Source organism: Theobroma cacao, chromosome 10 (assembly GCF_000208745.1).
Source record: "Theobroma cacao cultivar B97-61/B2 chromosome 10, Criollo_cocoa_genome_V2, whole genome shotgun sequence".
In the NCBI taxonomy this organism is placed as follows: domain Eukaryota; kingdom Viridiplantae; phylum Streptophyta; class Magnoliopsida; order Malvales; family Malvaceae; genus Theobroma; species Theobroma cacao.
The window spans coordinates 12,568,612-12,591,004 of NC_030859.1; the positions used below are offsets into that span (position 1 = coordinate 12,568,612).

The 22,393-nt window shown below is 33.1% G+C and overlaps 1 long non-coding RNA gene across 1 annotated transcript; it reads right to left on the reverse strand.

Moving 5' to 3' along the window:
• LOC108663780 lies at window positions 10,573-12,574 on the reverse strand. The gene is made up of 3 exons (XR_001929812.1): window positions 12,553-12,574; window positions 12,306-12,370; window positions 10,573-10,736 (listed from the first exon to the last, which is right to left on the reverse strand). It is a non-coding gene; the product is annotated as an uncharacterized LOC108663780 (long non-coding RNA).

A 22,393-nucleotide genomic window follows, 5' to 3' on the forward strand; every position in this document is an offset into this window, starting at 1 on the left:
GCATAATCTATAGAAATTAATTAAAAGATTTAGGTACCTTAACTAATGCTAATTCCATTTAATTATATCTTAAATACTTCAAACTTGTAAATTACAACTCCAAATGTATGGCCCATATATTGATAATCTTTATATATTTCATGATCATGAAAACTACAACTTACAAACTAGCTTTCCATCATATGTACTTTATTAGAGCACTAATTTCAACATATTTAATCTACCCTTGGTGGTATGTCAAAATCATCCCTGTCTCGGTTGCAATCTAGAGGAATCTGTTCTCTACATATTCGTATGAGCTGATGGAGATGGAGCAGCTACCGTAGCCTGTCCTAACTATGGGCAATCTCTCCTAATGTGACTTGGTTGATCACAACGAAAACATCGTGCAGGCCCTCTGCACAGCCCAACATGATAATTCCCACAATTTATGCATCTACGTGAACTTTCTGAAACAGAGGAGTCTTTGCCCCTTTTTGGTGGCTGACTAGAAGATACACTCAGATTTCTCCTTTTTGCTAACTCAGCTCGTAGACTCCTATTTTCATTCGTAAACTTCTCAGCTCTCAAAGCCATTCGCACCACCTCTTTAGCCATGGTTGCATCCGACTCACCCATAAAAGGAACACAACTATGTTGCCTAGCCTTTTTAAGCTTCTTAGAATCAAAAACATCCAGCACTAGTGGTGGGACAGGAGGTGGGGGTGGTGGTACTGAAGGAGCAGCTAAAGGAACTGTATGAAGAGCTTGACCAGCCTAAGCCTGGCCAAGAATAGTAGTAAAAAAGGCTGCCAATGCCTGAACTGCCTCAAGAGGCATGGAAGGAATACTAGTAAGTGGCGGAAGAGGTGGAAGATGTGGAGGAGTCTCAGTCTGTTCAGCAGCAAGTGCTGCCCGAATGGTGGATGCAGTCGATTCCTCCTCTATTGCACCTAACTGACGACGTTGAAAATGACCTCTTCCCCTCCCAACTGATCTAGTGAGATGTGGGTGTTCGCGTCGAGGAGACATAATAATCTATAAGAGGGAACAAAGTGAGTTTAGGTAACCTCAGGCTCTATATGCTTATGCATGTATTTTATTCAACCTAACCTAACTTAACTCGGGGCCACACTAACACAGTAACTTTTAAAAATAGCTTTAAAATAACTTTAAGCCCAAAAACTCTAATCTTTAAAACCAAAGGTTCTGATACCAACTTAATTCGACTCAATCCCTTAGGGTATAATGGCATTAAATGGTACCTATCAAAGCACTCGGTAAGAGGTGCACTTCACTCCGAGACGCACCGAGAGCAGTCCCTTCCCTCATCTTCAAAGCTCTTGGGCGGAGAGTCATACTTCGCCATAGATCACATGCGAGAGTTCCCAAAAGTAGGGTTATCTTTCCTTTTGCTCTGATACCACTTAATTGTCATGATTCGGAACTCCCATCGAGCCTGTGGCAACCGTCGCGACGTCTCGATCGACATTCATTACCCGGAATGTCAACCAAAACCCCGCAAGGCTTTAATATCAGCTTTTCATTTCCCTTGTGGGTAACAGTTGTCAAATTCCACATTCTAAAAGATTTTAAATTGTTTCCAACTTAAACAAATAAAATAATAATTTTCGTCTCACAGGGATATTTTGGTCATTTATCCCAAAAATCTCAAAATCAATTAAAAATATAGTATGTAAGGGGAAAACACATATTTCATAATCAAAAATAATTTTAAACGTCTAAAACATTCGTTTAAAATAGAATTATCACTATTAGAATAAAATTAAAATATTAAATAAAATATTCAATTTTCACCAAAAATAATATTTTAAGAATACTGCATAAATAATTTTTATAGCGTAAAAGCAAAATAAATTCCTACATACCGTAATGCTGATAAGCAAAGTATAGAATTTTATTTGCAATGACATGTGGGCCCACGAATGACCAAAAGTATCAAAATAAATGAACCTACAGTTTTTGAATGTGGCAAGTTCAACTGTAATCCTCGCCGATATCAGTTATCTACAATCTATTTTGAGCCTGAAATGGGTGGAAATGAGGGTGGTGAGATTATAAAATCTCAGTGAGTAAACAAACATCACTTAAAATATCTAAAATCGAGTAAAAAGAGACTATTAAAACATTTCATCAATCTGTAATTTATCATCTTTCAACTTATTTCAACCAAATGAAATCAATTTACTTAAAGCAAGTAATCAGTATGGCTTATGAATTTCTTAAAAAGCTTGGCTCATGCCAAAAATTATTATCATACTCAGTTAACTAGGATACCTTGGTCGAGGGCTATCCCAACTGAGTCCGCCAAGGCTATTATAAACTCATGTTTTTATTTTGAAAACATAGCCGTTCCTTGGCATTGGCCGAGTTCCCCTTCACGTGGTGGTTTAGTGTGAAGTGAACTCTAAAAGTTATACCTCGGGAGTTACTCTACTTGCCTCTCCAACCGAGGTAAAAATATAACAAGATTTCGTGCCCCTCTAATAGGCTAGTCCACAGAACCCAGCCCACTGCAGCAGGTCAAACCCACCACACAATAAAATTTTGACAGCATGACAGGGCTAATATATTATTACCCAACCTGCAAGGGTAAAACAAAGCAATTCATACAATTCATAAAAAACACAGCTCAGCGAGTCATGCCAATACAATAACATAAGCCATTAATTCAATTTTAAATTTACAACATATTAGTGGTCTCCAATTACTCTATTTTCAAAATTGTTATTTCGTTTTAAGACAATTTATAAAATATTTTCATTTAAACTCATTTTGTTTACAAAACATAAAAATTTACCATTTGAACTCATTTTCATTAAATACACCAAAACCGAATGAAAACATACTTTAGATAATTAAAATGATGGTAAGGTTACTCACAGTGTCTAGAGTGGGGATTTTCGAAATACTCAGACTACTGGTCGTCGGGTGCAATTCCCTTGCCTTTATCGGAGGACTCACCACCTTGACACAGTACAAAATCGAGAAATTCACCACATTGGTACTAAATTGAAATTAAACTAATTTAGACTACTAATGCATGATATGGAATGCAAAAATGTCTAAATTTTGCCTAAACGCGGTGTTAACCTATTTCGGTCTTTTACTCGATAAATCGATATACGCGTCCGTTTAAACTCCAAATTAATTTTTTTCAGTTTCTATACCTCAATTGCACCCAAATTGACTTAATGTTCCTCAGTGTGGTGCAAATTATCAGTCTCGACAACAAATTACGAAAATACCCCTAGTAGGTAAAAATTCATATTTTTGCTCCAAAAATTCCCATTATTTTTCTAGGATCATAATTCAACATTATTCATCATAATTCCTCAAATAAACATCAAGATCAGCAGCCAATATTCACCTAGAAAATTCGGCATAATGGATTTCAATGGGAGAAAATTATTTCTCTAGCTTATTTTTGCTATATTTCAATATAACCTAACTAAAATCACTTAATTCAATTAAAATCAACCAAAACTCAAGCTCAAAACTCATCCATGGAGGTTTGGCCAGCATGGGTGTCCATACCCACTTTCTAATTTTGCATGGAAATGAGAAAAAAATGCATGGGTAGTGAAAATCACAAGGAAAATCAATGAAATTTACCTTTTTAATGCTTGATTTCTTGATTTCTCTTGACTTTTCCCAAATTTTTCAGCGAGGGTTCTTATTTCTTTTCCCTCTTTTCTCTCCTGATTTGGACGGCTTGAAGAAGATGAGAATTTTGAAAATTTTGACCCTTTTAAAGGCTAAAATAATATAATATTATTTTATTCATTTTTTTTGTTTTATTAATTCCTTAAATTCTAGCCATCTATTTGTTTCCAAATTTTCACCATACACTTGTCCCACATAAAATTCTCACAATAGCTTAGATAAAATTCTCAGACTTATCCAAAGTCTTGGTGGAGTAATTTTTTTAAATTACACTTTTACCTCCGTAAAAGTCAAAAATTACATTTTTGCCCAAAAACTGAAAAATTTCCCATAGACATATTTTTCATCCCTTATACTCATACCATTCTCCAATTTGTCAAATTTGATCTAAATTGTGTCAAAATCTCAAATTTTGTCCACGGGTGGCAAAATTACAATTTTGCCCCTACACTCTAGAAATCACTAGAATTAAACTTTTTCACTTCTAAACCTCAAATCATACTCCAATAATTCAAATGAAGCCAAAAAAAATCTTTTCTAAAAATTCCCATTATGTCCTTAGGTGGCAAATGATAATTTTGCCCTTGGACAGTGAAAATTCCGATTTAACTCCAAATTGATCTTCAAACTCCAAATCATCATATTAAACCATTTTGGGACTTTAATATTCTTAATTTCATTTTAAATTTTCTATTTGATCTAGTTTGAGGCTTAAATTAACTTAATTGTACCATTTGGTACATTGTCGTCTTTTAACGATTTTTCTTTCAGGGCTTTCCAAATATGCAAGCATATTGTCAATCATATGAATGATATGGCAAGTATTTTATAAGGTCGAGCTTGACAGACCTCACCCTGGACATGGTCAAATCGTACATGGTGGCCAACTGACGGAGAAGCAAATCACCCGTAGGGTAAAGTCGCTGGGTGAAGAATCAAATCGCACACAACATTGAAGTAGTTGATGGAGAACAAATCACACACACGTCAAAGCAACAGATAGAGAACTAAAGTAATCGACCAGAGTAATCTCCCGACAGTCAGCATCACCCAAAGTATCCTCAGATGGGTGGCATCAAAAGCATTATTGGCAAGAATCACAGGCACAACTAACAACACCGTCCCTACAGGCACACATATAGTCACAGGGTGTGGGATTTCACTCAACGTCAAATCAAATCGACGTCCAGAATTCATCCCCTGGTCGAAACACATATCCATAAATTAGCCCATCATGCCTTTGATATTCAATATGTCCATCTCAAATCATATTTCAAATTCAATGAGCTTCAGTCATCTTTAAGCTCAGTGTAGTTCTAAGTGCCTTTAAATCTCTAAGGCATCATCAAATAAAACATAATTAATCTATAGACTCTTGTGCCCTTAACCCCACATGGGTATTCATCATATTCAATCTTATCATTCATGGCTTAACAACCTTATGCATATCCTCAAATCAACCACAAATATGTGGGCATTCATGCATATATCATGTCCGAAAGTAATCATGGCCTTTCGATCTTACATATTTAATATCACTCAATCGCTATGCCATTATCCCAAATACATATCGGGCCATAAACCTACTTGGCAGCTTATTGATCATCATTTAGCACAGTCGTTAATCCATAATTCATATCACACCATGTGTAGGCCTTTTGCTCTAGGTCCTATATACCATGGGTACCAACACAATGCCACCTTGTGGCTCACCACAAATAACACAAATACAAATTTCCTATCTCATTTAACTAATTAGCCAAGGCATCCTCATCTAGGCACACAATCAAATTTATTGTCTAGCCTAGGCACACACCTCTAGGCAAACATATATATATACACACATATATATATATCTACATATCAATTCTCTAGCCTATGCATTCTCATCTAGGCATACACATAGCATTTAGATACCATGGCAGCACATACATTATACGAGATGCATCACATGCATTTAATTAAATTCTGCTCACCTAGAGAATCGAAGGCGCTCCCATAGTTAAGCTTAAATCCATAGCCTCTAACTATCCTATACCTTACCAATGTGTTAAGTGGCTTCAAATTTCCCTTAATACATCAAAATATCATAAGAATATTTATTTCCTACCTTTTAAAAATATCCCAACTTTTCAAACAAATCAAAATTCAATATACATGCTCATTCTTCCAACAAATGACCTAAAACCTTACCTTAGAAGTTTGGTTGCCCAAATCTAGGCTCTAAATCTCTAGTAAACTCAAAGGAGTAGAGTTTAACGAAATCTAAAAATATTTAGATCAGAGGTTGTTAAATAATTAAATAAAAAATCAATTAGTAAAAACATGTAATCTTACCTCCAGATTGATTCCCTAAGCTTGGATTAGCTCCAAATAGCTCCAAGATTTTGTTTGGGAGGTTACGTTTTTAGGGTCTTAGAGATAGAAAGGGAGAGAAAGAGTTGAGAGAGAAAATGTGGGTGAAATGGCCTGAAACTCTTTTTATTTTGCCTTTCTTCAGTGATGTATTGATACATTTGGCTATCTATTGATACATCTGCCATAATTTCGAATAAATGTATCGATACATTTCAAGTAGAATGGTCTGGAGTTGTCACGACCCAGAATTCCCATCGAGCCCATGACAACCGCCGCGATGTCTTGATTGACATTCATTACTCGAAATGCCAATCGAAACCTCGCAAGGGTTTTGCATCAATTTTACTTCTCCCCTATGAGCAACAGTTATTAAATACCATGTTTTAAAGAAATATAGACTAATTTCAAATTAAAAACAATCAAAAAGTAATTTCTACTACACAGGGGTATTTTGCTTATTTTATCCAAAATTTTCGAACCCTGGTAAAAATATGATATACGAGTAATAATCATCCATTTCATGTCTAAAAATAAGTTTCGTTGTTTAATTCATCAATTTAAAGTGAAATTATAGCTATTCAAATTAAATAAAAATATTAAATAAAATATTCCATTTTTTTATAAAACAATATTTATAGAACTCTGCGTAAATAATTTTTGTAACGTAAAAAAAAAATAAATTCATACATACAGTGGCACACGCAGCCAAGTATACAAAATATTCTACAATGACATGTGGGCCCCAAAAATAAACAAATATGTACAAGAAGGTATACCTTCGATTTCTAAGGATGTAAATCCAAAAGTAGATCCTTGATGAAATCAGCTATCTACAAACTATCCTGAGCCTGAAATGGTTAAAACAAAGAAGATGTGAGTTTTTATGAACTTAGTGAGTAAGTAGAGTTCGTCTGTAGCATCTAAAGTCGAGTAAATGGAGACAGTTAAATCATCCCATTAATATATATATAATTCATAGCATCAAAACCCATTTCAATCCATGTAAAAGCGATCACATTTCATCAAGAAAATCAACAAGGCTTATGACTTTCTTAAAAACTTGGCTCGTGCCAAAAATTAGTACTCGATGATGCCTTGCGCCGGGCATCCAACCAAGTCCTCAAAGGCAGCTAAAAAGACATATGCACATAAAACATGTTTTCACGTTTAAAAACATAGTCGGTCCTTGGCATTGGTTGAGTTTCACTTTCACGTGGTGGTTTGGCATGAAGTGAACTCTAAACTTTACCTTAGGAGATACCCTTCGCGCCTCTAGTACTAAGGTAAATATAATGGGGTTTACCGTGCCCCTCTAATAGGCTGGTCCACAAAAACCCACCCACTGCAGTAAGCTAAATACATAAGCCACCAAATCAATAAAATTTCGGCAACATAACATGGCTAATATAGTACTATCAAACCTGTCAATGTAAGACAAAACAATTTATATAATTCACAAAACCACAATTTCAGCCATTCATGCTACCACAATTTCATAAGCCATCAATTCAAATCATGTATATATATATATATATAATACGAATGTATAGCCTCCACTTACTTTATTTGAAAATCAACATTTAGTTTCAGAATAATTTATAAATCTCATTCATTTAACCAACATTTAAAATGTAAAACATAATAATTTACAAATTAAGTGCCTTATTCTTTAAAATCTTAAAACAAGTATAAACCACTTTAGATAATTAAGATGAACATCTGATTACTCACTATAATGGGAATTTGGAGTGGTAAGAGTACTCTTATTCTCGATCCTCCGGCACGATATCTTTGCCCTTATCGGGGGGTTCAGCACCTATCCATAATACACGATACGTAATTCAATACATTGGTGTCAAATTGTTATAAAACTATTTCAGACTCTATATGAATGCATGAAGTTGAATGAGAAATGTTCGGATAGTCACTTAAAGACGGTGTTTTACGTAGGTTCAATTATGATCGAAAGGAATTTGTATTCGACCTAATTCGAACTATACACCATTGATTTAATCAAAACATCCGATTCAACTCCAAATATATTCATTACACTTCTAATAATCTAATACACCAAAGCATTGCAATGAACTTGATTTTTTTTACTAACTTTACCATTTTTTGAAATTCATTCCGATTCTGAACTAACATACTAATCAATGTCTACACAGTCTCGTAAATCCATATATATCATTAGGAATCAAATCCAAGTCCATTTACTATGATTTTCTCAATTTCCATCAAGCCATTTTCTAAAAGAACTATACTTTTCAATAATCGATTTCGATATCCAACATCATAATTCATCAATTCCTAGCTAAATAACATGAATTACAACCAAATCCATCATCAACATGCCCTATAGAAAATTCGGCCAAATGAGGGTGGTTGAAGAACATGTGATTTTCTTGCTTGTTTTTCCTTCCAAACATCACAAAATGACTAAAAACGCTATGATATTATGAAATCTAGCAAAATTCATCACCAAAACTTCTCTCTCTAGGTTTGGCCAGCAAAGGTTCCCTCTTGAAAACTTGAATTTCAGCCATGGAGAATGAAAAAGAATGCACGGGAAAGGTAGATCACAAGCTAAAATAAAAAAAAATCTTACCTTTACTTGCTTGATTCCTTGAAATCCAACAATTTCTCTTGGATTTTTCCTTCCTAGGGTTTGTTCTTCTCTTTTTCTCTTTGTTCCCTTTCTTGGCCAACTATAAGAGTGTGAATGTGAGGGTTTTAAGTGAGTTTATATAGGCAATTAAAATAATATTAAAGCTTGAACTTGTCACCTTTTAATTGGTTCATGTTTAAAAACTTAATAATTAAGCATTTCATTCCCACCACATATAATCTCTCACTTAAAAAAATAATGGGTGAAATTCATGGGTTTGACAAGTGTCATGGTGGTGTAAAATTCCAAAATTTTCAATTTCATCCTCATAGACACTTAAAAAGACCGTTTTTCCCCTATGTTCGAAAAAATGTCGAAATTGAAATTTTTCACTTCTCAAATTCAAATAATGCTTTAATTAATCAAATTTAGTCAAAATATCATCCAACATTCCAATGTGCCCTTGGGTAGCAAAATGACCATTTTGCCCCTACATTATGAAAATTCTCAAATTAACTCCAAATCAATCCTCGAATTCCAAATCATCATATTAAGACATTCTAAGATTCAATAACTCTCAAATACATCATAAAATCTTTATTTGGCCTAGTTTGAGGCTTTAATCAACTTAATTGTACCACTAGGTACAATACCGACTTTTAACGATTTTCCAATACATTCACTTATGCAAACATTCTATCAAGCACATGAATGACATGACAAGTATATAATAGAGTAGGGCTTGATAGAAGTGCTCCTTGCTTTTAATGTATCGATACATCAGGACAATGTATTGATACATGTTCATCTTTTACCGAATCTATTTATACATCCTCAAATGTATAGATAGAATTCCTTCAGAACACCTCATATTGTTCTTCCTGCCAAGAATGTATCGATACATTTTGCCCAAATTGTTCATTTTCTGCACTCTAACTTCCAAAAATCTAGACTTTAATACCCCAAAATCATTTCCTATTGAAGTCATACTTCAAATTGACTATCTTAAATCATGATCCTCATTCATATACTCAAACACACAATCAAATCTCATTCTAAACTTCAAGATTCAAGATTTACCACCCATTCCTAAAAATTTTATCAAGTCTTAAGGTTTTGTGTTCTAACCACCCATATCTCAAAATTTTATCTAAGTCTTAAGGTTTTGTGTTATAAGTGCCATAATTATCATTCTCAGCTCAATTTATCAAGAATGCTCAAAATCCAAGCATGTACTCATTACACAGATCCAAATCCTCATTTTATTCCATGTCAGATAGCATACAAATCAAAACTTAACATACTTTACATTATGCATCATATTTATCAGCGTGCCAAACAATGCACTATACCATTCATGTGCCAAAAATATGCACAACATTATTTTGAGCCTTCACATGCTCACATATCGTATTCATTGCTCTATGGACATAGGCATACTCTTCAACAATTAAACATATACACCTAAAATTCAATTTAGCTCATCAATTGGCTTAGCTGTTTCATCATATTATTAAAATCCTCAATGTACGTTCAAATTCAAAGTCTTTCTTTATAAACCACGGTAGCTCATATGCATGCTGCACAAGCATATACATCAAGTTTTCAAGTTTACTCATCAAATCACTTGAGCAACATCACATTTAGGCCATATAAACAATTAAAGGTGTTACAAATTTTATAAGGCTTTAAAGTTGGGCCAAGTTGGGTGACGAAAAAAGTCAATTCTAACCAGAATTTCCTCATCAAACTATATAAGTCGTGGCTTACCTGCACCAAGGCTGCTGCCTCCCTCCACCAAGGCTGCTGCCTCAACCATCTAATTTGAAAAAATAGTTATCTCTATAGGACTACTGTAGTGCTTCAACTTTGACAAGATGTTTGACTTCCTTCTAAGCTGAAATGGGTAAAGTGGTAAACATAAAAGTTTTAATGTTTTCTCTTATCTTTCCTATGGTCTAAGAATCACCTCATGTGAAGTTTTGTATAGAAAGTTATATTTAAAATATTGGGACATGTGTAGTGGAAGTATACACCTCAAAATTTCTCTCACACCTCAAAATTTCTCTCATTCTTCCTTTAAAAGTCCTTCTTCAATAAGCACCTGCAAAGGCACAAATAAATCAATAACAATTTATCTTAGGCACATAACTATCAATTTAAACACAAGATTAACTAAGATTAGAATGACTCACCTAAATAACTAACTTAAAATAATTAGATAAAACCTACTAATTTATATGAATTGTCACAAGAACAATGCTAAATTATTATCAAAATTAAGTCCAAATAACTCTATATCATAGAGTTATCATGCACCGAACTTGATTCAACTTAGAAGACCACTTATATTTGATTTGGATAAAAAAATCTTTGTTTTTCAAGTTTACAAAGTTTAAGAATCGCCTTTTGATCTTTAAAGAATCGATTTTTCAAATACAAAATGTTTTCCAAAATGCTTTAGAAATTCAAAGAATTGACTCCTTGAATTTCAAGAATCGATTCTTAAAAAGAATCTCAAAAGTCTTAAAAAACTAAGGCAAAAAAAAAATCAATTCTTATTACCTAAGAACCAACTCTTATGCCTTGATTCGAAAAACTATTTGAGCCTTTAAAAATCACATTTTTCAGTTTTAAAGCTCTTCAAAAGTTAAAGATTTCACAATCCCATCTCTCTAAAGAAATTTTCTCTCTCAAAAAGTAGTTTTTTTAATAATCAAAGTATTGAAACCTTCTCAAAAAGCTTTTCGATTTCAAGTACGAGTACAATTGACCTATTTACAAGTACAAGTCATCGAAGAGTATAATTTGTTCTTTGCACACAAAAATCAATAACCCCTTTTTCAAAACCTCAATTCTTCACTTCGAACCTTCAAAGAAAATGGCTCCAAAAAGGTCAAGAAAAGAAAAAAGAAAAGCTCTAGCAACACCTTCAAGAACTATGAGTATGAGAAACCCAATCCATTCAACATCAACCTTACAAGTAGAAAGGAAAGGAATATATTTGATGTAAACTACTCTAAAGGAATGGTAATTCATGGAAGACTTATAGACTTGGAATGGTTTTAGAAAAACTTTCAACTGTTGTATGTTGACAATCTAAGGAAAATGGGATGGTATGAATATCTGTGTCTAAGAAGAGTAGTATATGAAAACTAGTTCAAGTGTTTTATTCAAATGCAACCACTGATTATCAAAGCAATAATGATGAAAATATCAAAGACCACAATGATTCATTTGTTACATTGGTTAGTGGAAAGGAGATTATTATCACACCAACTCTACTGCAAAAATTGTTGAAGCTAAAAACCATCAAAAGATATTTTATTATTGAGATAAATGAAGAAAATAAAATCCCAGAAAATGAGCTAGAAGCTAAGTTCTTGATTAGTCTAGTCATTTCAACAAAGAATCCCAAGAGCACAATAAGACTTAGTGCAAATGACAAAATTTTGCACTTGATCATCACATAAACACTAAGACAATTCAACCACAAGAGCTACACAATGACAACTAAAGACATGCGGTTCATGCATCATATCAAAAGGTGTACTCCAATTGATCTAGCATGGTTTATTTACAGAGATGTGGAATCAATAGCTAAAGGAGGAAGAAATGTTCTACCATATGAAATGGCCATCTCAAAGATTTTAGACAAGATGAAGGTTAATACCTTACTGGAAACTTGGCTTTGAATATGATGCTGTCAAAAATCAATGGATGAGGAAGAACATTCCACTAAAAGACAAAGATGAGGGAAAAAAAACACAAGTAAGAGGTCTTAAAAAAAAAGTCTGTCGAAGTCCACTCAGAAGTAGATTTCAAAATACTTAAGCTACTAATGGATATTTCATTTCCTTATAAACCTCCTCCAAGGGCAGATGAAGGTCCATTTGGACTACCCAGTACAAAATACATACCTAAAAGTGCACATCACTTCTTTTATGCTGAAATGGTCAGTCAACAAAAAAGCTGGTTAGATAAGTTTGACGAAATCAACAAAAAGACTTATGCAAAAATGGAGAACTACAGTCAAAAATTTCAAAAAATGATCGATCATTGTATTGTGATAACTCTATTATGTAGAGTTATTTCGACACATTTAGAGGGCTTTAAGTAGCTAGACATTTGAGATTTTATGTTTAGATTTTAGCATTTTAGCTGTTTTTTTAATTTAAGTTTCATTACTTGTTGAGTGATTAATTTAAATTAGTTTAGTTTAATTTTATGTTCTTTTATTTTGAATTACTTTAAGAGTAATATTGCTAATTTCTCTTATTTATTTTGTAGGAAATTTGATGAAAAAAGCTCATTTGATGAAAATTCGTGCAAGTATGGTGATGGCTTCATTCATATATGTTTTGATATTTTGACCATATCTCTCTCTACATGTCATGACCTGGAACTCCCATCAAGCCCGTGACAACCGCCGCGACGTCTTGATAGACATTCATTACCCAGAATGTCAATCGAAACCTCGCAAGGCTTAATATCAGTTTTTTTCTCACTTCCCTTGTGAGTTTTAGTCACTAAAATTATGTTTTGAGAGATTATAAACTATTTCCAAATCAAAACAATAGAAAAACAATTTTTTTCTCACAGGTGCATTTTGGTCATTTTTCCTCAAAAATCTCGAAATCTACTAAAAATGTAGTATGCGAGTACAAAACACATACTTCATAATCAAAAATAAGTTTAAACATCTAAAACCTTCATTTAAAATGAAATTATGATTATTTGGATATAATAAAAAAAATAAAAAAAAATATTCAATAAAATATTCTATTTTCTTATAAAATAATATTTTTAGAGTTATACATAAATAATTTTTTTGTAGCAATGTAAAAGCAAAATAAATTCATACATACTGTAATATAATAAGCTTGAGTATTTAATTTAATTTACAATAACTAGTGGGCCCCTGAATAACTAAAAGTAAGAAGACTATGAACCTACAGTTTGGAGGATGCAAATCCAATGGTAGCCTTGATGAAATCAGCTATCTATAGATTATCCTGAGTTTGAAATGGGTGGAAAGGAGGGTGGTGAGATTATACAATTTTAGTGAGTAAACAAATACCATCTAAAATATCTAAAGCCAAGTAAATGGAGACAGATAAAATAGTTTAACATACTGTAATTCATCACCTTTCAACTTGTTTCAACCAAATAAAATCAATTCATATAAATCGAGTAATAAACATGGCTTATGAATTTCTTAAAACTTTGGCTCATACCAAAATCATTCTCATACCTAGTTATCAGGGATACCTTGATCGAGGGCTATCCTAACTGAGCTCGCCAAGGCTGTTAAAAAGTTATGTACGCATAAATCATGTTTTTATTTTGAAAACATAGCCATTCCTTGGCGTTGGCTGAGTTCACCCTCACGTGGTGGTTTGGCGTGAAGTGAACTCTAAAGTTATACCTCGGGAGTTACCCTACTCTCCTCTCCAACCGAGGTAAAATATAACGAGATTCCGTGCCCCTCTAATAGGATGGTCCATAAAAAACTCACCCACAATAGCAAGTTAAACCCACCATATAATAAAATTTGCAATAGCATGACATGGCAATTATTTTATTTTATTTTACAGCCTCTCAAGGCAAATCAACAATTTATACATTTCCAACACATATATCAAATCAACCATTCATACCAATATTGCCATAAGTCAATCAATTAGAATCATGAATTTACAACACACAAAAACAGTCTCCAATTACTCTATTTTCAAACCACCATTCAATTTTAAAACAATTTTATAAAATCATTTTCATTAAATCACATTTTGTTTATAAAACTGAAAAATTAATCATTTAATTCATTTTCCATAAAATTCACAAAATCGAATAAAACATACTTTAGATAATTAAGACGATAGTAAGGTTACTCACTATTTCAGGAGTCGAATTCCAAGTACTCGGATTCTTGATCCTCGGGTACTATCACTTTACTTTTGCCAAAATGCTCACCACCTAGACATAATGCACAATAAGCCATTTACTACATTTGTGCTAAATTGTTATAAAACCAATTCAGGCTTTATACTAATGTATGAAGTGGGATGCAAATTGTTCGAATTATTCTCTAAACACGGTGTTCTACACAAATTCAATTGTGTACCTAAATTAAATGGTATTGGCCTAATTCGATTTATCACTCGATTAATTGGCCAATACGTCCAATTCAACTCCAAATAATTTTATTTTTCTCCTAATACTCCAAATCATCAAACACAAATTAAATAACTTGAAATATGGCAAAATCATCCTCAATATTTTCTCTTGGAAAATTCAGCCATGGTGGGTGCATCAACACTATAATTTTTCCTACTTGATTCTCACACCATAAATCACTAATTCCTAACCAAATCATTTGAAATAAAATCAAAATCATCCTCAATATTCCACATGGAGAATTCAGCCAATGATGGGTGATGGAAGAACATGAATTTTTCTTGCTTGATTTTCATGCTACACATCACTATCTAACTAAAAACACTAAAATATTTTAAAATCTAACCAAATCAAGCATTTAAACCTCTCTCCTAGGGTTTGATTAGCACACTATCCTTCATGATATCTTGTGATTTAACCATGGAAAATGCAAAATAATGCATGGGAAAGGTAGATCACAAGTCAAAATCAAGAAATTTTACCTTTGATTGCTTGATTACTTGAAATCCACCAATTTTCTCTTGAATTTTCACCTTAGGGTTCTTGTTCTTCCTTTTTCTTCCTTTGTTCTTGCTGTGGCCGGCCAAATGAAGAGAAATAGGCTGATTTTGTGCTAATTTATAAGGAAAATAATAAATGGATAAGAATTTGACATATGTCACCATTCTATTGGTCCATGTGTCATACTTACCCATTAAACAATCTCTCTCCACCACTTAAATTTCCTCAATTATCCATCATAATATTGGGTGAAATCCATGTGTTGGACAAGTATTGGGTGGTGTAAAATTACAATTTTGCCCTTAAGGTGGAAAAATGACTATTTTGCCCTTATGCTCGAAAAAATGTCAAAATTAAATTTTTCACTTCTCAAACTCAAATTATGTTCTAAAATATCAATCTTGATCAAAAACTTCTTCCAACATTCCAATTTTAACCTCGGGTGGCAAAATGACCATTTTGCCCCTAAGTCATGAAAATTCCAATTTGACTCCAAATCGGTCCTCAAACTTCAAATCACCATTTTAAGTCATTCTGAGGTTTTAAAATTCTCAATTTCATCTTAAAATCTCTATTTGGACTAGTTCAAGGCTTAATTCAACTTAATTGTACCATTTAGTACATTACCGTCCTTTAATGATTTTCGAGGTACCCAAGTAAGTAAATATGCATTCTTATGTAAGAATGGCATATTAAACATATTGTAGAGCTGAGCTTGACACTACAGAACTTCAAATGAGGTGATTCTTGGACCACTGGAATTATAAGAGGAATGGTTTTGATCAAATTATGGTCAAAATATTTGTCTAAATTAGAACACTATAGTAGTATGCATGGACTAAACATGATGCGGTATTTAAAGCATATTTTGCAACCCAAAACTCTAACTAACATGATTCTTGAGCAATTAGAAAGATAAGAAACAGGGCTACAACTTTTCTGTTTACCAAATTTCCCATTTCATAGCAGATCAAGGTGAAAATCATATTCAAAGTTGATAAACCATCATAACTCTTGAAGAACAAGGCTACAGCACTAGTGAAAGGAAGCACACCATACATTTTCCCTAGGCTAGAGTGCCACGACACTAGAAGAAGAGCACCATGGTGCTACTGTAGCAAAAAATTCAGCATCGTAGAACCAAGAAATGAAGGTCATGGCACTGGGCGATTTTTCAAAAATAAAAAATTGATGAGATTTTGCAAATTAGGTTACTTAGAGCCTATTTAAGGGACCCTTTTCAGAGGTTTTAAGGGGGTGGCAGCAAGCAACTATTATGGAGATTTGGAGTCAAGAACAAAGCAAGAGAACAAGAGAATTTGAGAGAGAATTGAGATTGCAAACTTTCAATACTTAGTATCTTTTTCTACTTTTGTGTTTCTTTTAATTTTTTTGACTTGGATTCATGGCTAAATTTCTTTGGATGTTGTTTTTATTAGTTATTATGAGCTAAATTATCTTTCTAGGATTTTAGGGGATTTGAACATGCAATCTGAATATTTGTTTCTCTCTTATTTAATATGAATGGGTATAGTTTTGCTTATTAAAATAAGTTTTTAATGCTTTTGATTATATGGTCAACAATTAAGTGATTTGTGAATCTAATTGAGACTCGATAAAGAGCTTTCAAATTAGACAAAGGTTTGAATATTGTATGTTCAGGTCACTTAGGTGATTTGAGGCGTGATTTGGGTAGACCTTTACCTATTGCCATACACAGCCAAAATTAGAACGCTAGCTTAATGAACTTTATATAATTGATTCCGATAGACATATAGTGACCAAATTAAGTTAGGTATTTGTGCAAGCATCTCGATGGAGACTTGTACATAGCTTTGGATTCTAGGTTAGTAAAGCCACCCATGAATATAAATAATAAGAGAAATTGGTATTAGATTGTCAAGCCTGACTCTACAATATGTTTATTATGTCATTCTTACATAAGAATGCATGTTTGCTTACTTGGGTACCTCAAAAATTGTTAAAGGACGACAATGTACCAAATGGTACAATTAAGTTGACTTAAGCCTCGAACTAGTCCAAATAGAGATTTTAAGATGAAATTGAGAATTTTAAAACCCCAGAATGACTTAAAATGGTGATTCGGAGTTCGAGGACCAATTTAGAGTCAAATTGGAATTTTCATGACCTAGGGGCAAAATGGTCATTTTGCCACCCAAGGTTAAGATGTGAGTGTTGGATGAAATTTTTGACTAAGATTGATCATTTGGAGTATAATTTGAGTTTGAGAAGGGAACAATTTTAATTTTGACATTTTTTCAAGCATAGGGGTAAAATAGTCATTTTGCCACCCTTGGGGTAAAATTGTAATTTTACACACCCAACACTTATCCAGCACATGAATTTCACTCATTATTATCATGGATAATTGAAGGATTTTATGTGGTGGAGAAAGAAAGCTTAATAGTTAAGAATTTAAAAATGGACCAATGGTAAGGTGACAAGTGTCAAGCTTTTATTTCTTTATTATTTTCCTTATAAATTAGCACAAAACCAGCCCATTTCTCTTCATTATGGCCAGCCAAAGCAAGAACAAAGGAAGAAAAGAAAGAACAAAACCCTAGGTGGAAAAATTCAAGGGAAAAGTGTGAAAATTCAAGGAAACAAGTGAAAAAAAGGTAAGATTTTTCAATTAAGCTTGAGATCTCTCTTTCTTAAGCATTTTTTCTTATTTTCCATGGTTGAATCACATGAAATCATGATGAATCCCTTGCTGGCCGAACACTTAGAGGGAGGTTTTGATGCTTGATTTGGTTAGATTTCAATGTATTTTAGTGTTTTTAGTTAGTTAGTGATGTGTAGCATGAAAAGCCAACAAGAAAAATTCACTTCCTCCCATTACCCATCATTGGCCGAATTTTCCATGTAGAGTGTGGATGGTGGATTTGATTTTATTTCAAGTGAATTGGTTAGGAAATGATGAATTATGGTGAGAAAATCAAGTAGGAAAAATCATAGTGTTGATGCACCCACCATGGCCGAAATTTCCAAGAGAAAATGTGAAGATGATTTTGCTAAATTTTATGCTATTTGACTTGTGTTTGATGGTTTGGAGAATTGGAAGAAAAATGGAGTTAATTGGAGTTAAATTGGACATATTGGCCAATTAATCGGGTGATAGATCGAATTAGGCCAATACCATTTTATTTAGGTACATAATTGAATTTATATTGAACACCGTATTTAGATAGTTACCCGAGTATTTCACATCCCATTTCATGCATTAGTAAAGAGCTTGAAATAGATTTATAATGGTATGACACAGTATATTGAACTATGTGTTGTGTATTGTATATAAATGGTGAGCCCTCTAACAAGGGTGAAGACGTTGTGTCAAAGGACTGAGAATAGGAGTCTTTCAAACTCCTGATACAGTGAGTAACCTTATCATCATTTTAATTATCTAAAGTGGTCTTTTTATTCGATTTTGTGAATTTTATGGAAAATGAGTTAAATGGTTAATTTTTAGGTTTTATAAACAAAATGTGTTTAAATGAAATGATTTTATAAATTGTCTTGAAATTGAATAATGGCTTTGAAAATAGAGTAATTGGAGACCATTTGATGTATTATGAATTTATGGTTCTAATTGAATGGCTTATGATAATATTGGCATGAATGGTTGAATTGGTAAATGTGCTGAAAATGTATGAACTGTTGATTTGCCTTGAGAGGTTGTAAAATAAAATAATTGCCATGTCATGCTATTGCAAATTTTATTGTATAGTGGGTTTAGCTTGCTACAGTAGGTGGGTTCTGTGGACCAACCTTTTTGAGGGGCACGGAATCGTGTTATATTCTTACCTCGATTGGGGAGGCGCGTAGGGTAACTCTCGAGGTACAACTTTAGAGTTCACTTCACGCCAAACCACCACGTGAGAGTGAACTCAGCCAACGCCAAGGAACAGCTATATTTTCAAAATAAAAAACATGATTTATGCATACATGACTTTTTAATAGCCTTGGCGGACTCGGTTGGGATAACCCCAGGCCAACATATCCCTAATAACTAAGTATGAGAATAATTTTGACACGAGCCAAGCTTTTCAGGAAATCATAAGCCTCGTTGTTTATTTTGGTGAAATGAATCTATTTTATCTTATTAAAATGAGTTCGAAATGCTGTGAACCATTTTTATTCTAATCTATTTTATCTGTCTCCATTTACTCGGCTTTAGATATTTTAGATGATATTTGTTTACTCACTGGGATTATATAATCTCACCACCCTCCTTTCCACCCTTTTCAAGCTCAGGATAGTCGGTAGATAGCTTATTTCATTAAGGGCTACAATGGGACTTGCATCCTCAAAAATTGTAGGTTTACCGCTTTTGATACTTTTGGTCGTTCGTGAGCCCACATGTCACTGTAAATTAAATCTTATGCTTTGGTTATCTGTATTATAGTATGTATGAATTTATTTAACTTTTACGCTACAAAAATTATTTATCGGTAACTCTATAAATATTATTTTATAAAAAATAGAATATTTTATTAAATATTTTTATTATATTCAAATAGGTATAGTTTTACTTTAAATGAATGTTTTAGACATCTAAACTTATTTTTTATTATGAAATATGTGTTTTCCACTTGTATACTACATTTTACCTAGTTTCGAGATTCTTGAGGAAAAATAACCAAAATGCCCCTGCGAGAAAAAAATTATTTTTCTATTGTTTTGATTTGGAAATAGTTTATAATCTCTCAAAACATTATACTTAACAACTGTTGCTCACATGGGATGTGCGAAAATTGATATTAAAGCCTTGCGAGGTTTCGGTTGGCATTTCGAGTAATGAATGTCTATCGAGACGTCGCGGCCGTTGTCACGGGCTCGAGGGGAGTACTGGGTCGTGACATAGATGAAGCGTTGAATGAACCCATAATCCTATGTCTTTAGTCTATTGCTTTTTCAATATATTTAATTTTTTGTTGATTAATTTATTATTTATTTTAATTTCGTTTTAATTAGTTTTTCTTCAATTTTTGGATTACTTAAATAAGATTAATTTGTTTTATAATTTTAGTACTTAGTGAAGTTTTAGAAACAAATCCTTGTGGGAATGATAATTTGGACTTACTGTCTATATTACTTGTTCAATACGTATACTTGCGTGTGCAAATTCGACAACATACTGCTTCCTCAATTGAACTAAACAACCATTTACCTATGCTTTGAAGCAAAATGGTTCCACTATCCAGAATTTAGCAACAACTATCCCAAAATCAAAAAATAATATACGACCAGCTCAAAAAGTCATAATCTTGACTTAAGCTTTGACTTCAATCCTTGTTCATGTTGGTATATGCCCTTGAGTCTATTGAATTGATCAAGGAATATATATTGTCATTTAATGCATACTTAATCACATAATTATATGTTATAGAGGTTTTCCTTCATGATAGTGCAATAATAAAGAGTTATTAAGTACTAGTTGGATAAAGCCCATGGAACAAAAAGGCCTTGCAAGAGAATTATAAAGTTGTTATAATTATGAGATCATTATCCATCAAAGCCATGTTCTTAAAATAGTTTCTGGTCATTGTATTGTCAAGATAGGGCATGACAATGCTTAAAGACTAGTACATGTTAAGCCTCCTTACTTGGGAAGTGAGCAATCGATCTCATAAATTGAAGTATATGGGATACTTGAGGATAACGTGCTATGAAAACTCCATTTAGTATTTCACTCAAGTGTCTTTGGAATATGTTCTCATGTGATAGTCGTGTAAATAATCTTCAGACTTGAGACACTAGGTCATCTTGTATGGAGGATGACATACTTTGATTTCTCCTCTACGGGGTCTAAAGGCGACCAGATGCCTAAACGGGGTGTTTTTGGTATACCATGAAGCATACGAACGTGGATGAGTGGTCAAAAAAGGTTTCATCAACCCAAGTGATATGAGGGGTTGTATCTCACTTGTTCTCAATTTTAGATTAACTTGTATAAAGTCTTTGGCCAAAACATGATGAATTTGAGGAAAGTTAGTTTCCTAAATTCATAAAGTTAGTCATGAATTATGACAACTCATATGGAATGTTATAAGCAAACACTAAGCCATGCTTTATGACATATTTGGGATATTTGATGAAAGGACTGTATTGCACTGAAAGACTTATCACTGAAGGGCTTGTAAAATTCTTTAATTAACACTCTAACAACTAAGTGGTCATGATGTATTGCTAGATATCACTCATGATCTACAAATATAAATCACTTATCAAATTGATATTTGATTAGGATCTATATTTATTGCCAACATGTTAAAAGCTTAATAGGTCGCACACTTTAAGTGACATGATTGAGATTAAATAAGGATAATCAATTAAGTTGGACTTAATTGAAAAATATCAAAATAACGCGAAAAATTAATTAAGTTTAGAAAAACTTAATTGAATTAAAATACAACTATTGTATCTAGTGTTACAACTTAGTTTGACTATATATATATGCTATGTTAGCCAACTAAAACTCAAAACCTCTAGCTACTTCTTAGTCGTTTCATAAAAGAAAGAAAAAGAAAAATAGTTTTATCTCTGATAGAAATAAGATTCAGCAAGAACTTTTGGTCTTTTTATTTTAGAAACAAAACTTGCTAGCACAAATAAAATTATACCTTTGAGAAGGTCTTATTCGATCACTGTCTGGAGTGCTGTTAGAGGCCAAACACTTAGGTAGCTGAAGATTTGTCACAACCCAATTTTTGAGCCATGACCTGCGCATAGACCCAATGGGCATAGCCCACTAAGCCCAAGCAAGCCTAAGTATATAACTTGTTCATAATTCTATCAATGTTCCTAAGTCACATTTCATAATTCCAACCTACAAATACTTTAATAATATGCTCAGTAATCAGATACTTGCATTTATATTAACCCAAAATAATGTTAACCATTGCCAACTCATAATGGCATTACCAATCAAAATATACATATATTGTCTAAGACATACTTCTTAGTAATTTACATCGCATTTATCTATACACAACAAAAAGACACTCGACTTCCAACGGAGTGACCTTGGCGAAGGTATAGCTATTGAATGTCGAGATA